Raw genomic sequence first — 1,732 nt, forward strand, 5'->3', positions numbered from 1 at the left:
AACACTCAAAAAAAAACACAAAACGAAGAATCCAATGAGTGTTCCCTTTCCTGGAAGCATGCCTGCATCTTTCCCTCCCCCTCTTCTTCCCCCACAGGCCTGCATCTTCTAAACTCTAAGGATCCCAAAATACTTGCAACCAGGGGAGCAAAGGGCAGCAGCAGCTTGTCCTGGGCTAAACCATGAATCTGTCTCCTTCTCCGACTCTCCAGTGAGCTGGCAGCAGCTTCGCCTCGGCTCCTTCTCTCCCATGGATTCTAGGGAGCCTCCGCAGCCACGCCCCGTCTCTTTCCTGTTGCTTCTTCTCTCCCAAGCCCTTTGTCTCACTGCCCCCAGCTTTAATACACGTACTCTCCAAATCACCTGGACTCGCTTTGTGAAATCTTTCCTGCACAAAGCGAAGAACCCACACACAGCAGGCCAGCCAGAGGCAGACCTGCTCAGGGCCCTGTCCCCTTTCCCGTAACATTCCCAGAGAAATTCTAGAGGATTCGATGGGATGGGAAGTGGGAAAAGAATGGCAGGATGAGTGAACAGCATGAAGAAAGGCTTGGTGGGAAGAATGAATTAAAAAATTTTAAATTGATGTTAGAACATAGATAACATATCATTTTAACCGTTTTTAGGTGTACAGTCCGGTGGCGTTTAGTACATTCTCATTGCTGTGAGTTTTTAATTGCTGAATTTGTAAGGGTCTCTTTCAGAAGGGTTGATACCTGGCTGGTCACACATTTGTTAGTGGAAATAATGATGCATCAGAGGAAAAGCAGTTTTCCCCACTAACATATGTGATTTGTTTTGCATATATTAATGAGAGGCTGTGTGGTTTTGGGGGACAGGGGGCCCCAGGGCTGCTTCCAGTATGGTTTGAATCATCTTTGTGAAGTTTTAAACAATGGACACTACCCCCCCCCCCATACTGGGCCTTTTGTATTCAAAATAAAAGCACAAAACCCTATTGTGGGGGGAAAAGGAGTCTTTATTGGCAACCAGTCCCCTCTACTTAAAGCACTAAATGTAGTCTCACGAGTACATTCCCTACAAGTACTGTAGCTATTAATCACATGGGTGTTTTCTTTTTTGGTTTGGTTTTGTAATAGGTGTATTCGTGGCAAGTGTTCTAATCAGCACTATGGGCACCTGGAGAGGTGGGCTAGGGAAGGCAAGGCCCACCCCAGCCACAGGGAGAGCAGCGGCCTGAGATCTGGGGTCCGGCCTTGCCACTTCGCTGCGAATCCCCGGGCAAGTCACCTGAACACGAACACGTAAGGCCTGGGTCCCATGCAGAGGTCGGATCCAGGGCCTTTCAAGTCCTCCCATCTCCGTGGTCCTCCCTGAATAATTTTTAGCAGGGGCCCATCTGCTCATCGGCGGGGCACTCAGCTTGGGCCCTGCGGGTGAATGTGCGCGCAGTTAGCCGAAGGGACAGCAGACAAGCGTGGGTGACTCCACGGTGGCGAGACTCAGGGCGTCCCGGAAAGGAGCTCAAGTGATGGGATTTCCAGACCAGACTTTGGCCCGCCAACTTTTAAAGGTCGGAGGAAAGTTTGTCGTGGGCGGGGGCCCGAGAGGAGGGCTGGGTGGGCTCCGCCGCCGCCTCCCCTTTAAGCGGGCGGCCCGCGCTCCCTCCGTTACCTGGCGCGGGGAGGGGCTTGGGAAAGTTTGTGTTTGTTGCTGGCAAAGCGCCCGATGGGAGGCGCGGGCGGGCGCTGCGGTTCTTCCCTTTTGCTTT

The sequence above is a fragment of the Myotis davidii genome, unplaced genomic scaffold (assembly GCF_000327345.1).
Source record: "Myotis davidii unplaced genomic scaffold, ASM32734v1 scaffold217, whole genome shotgun sequence".
NCBI lineage: Eukaryota > Metazoa > Chordata > Mammalia > Chiroptera > Vespertilionidae > Myotis > Myotis davidii.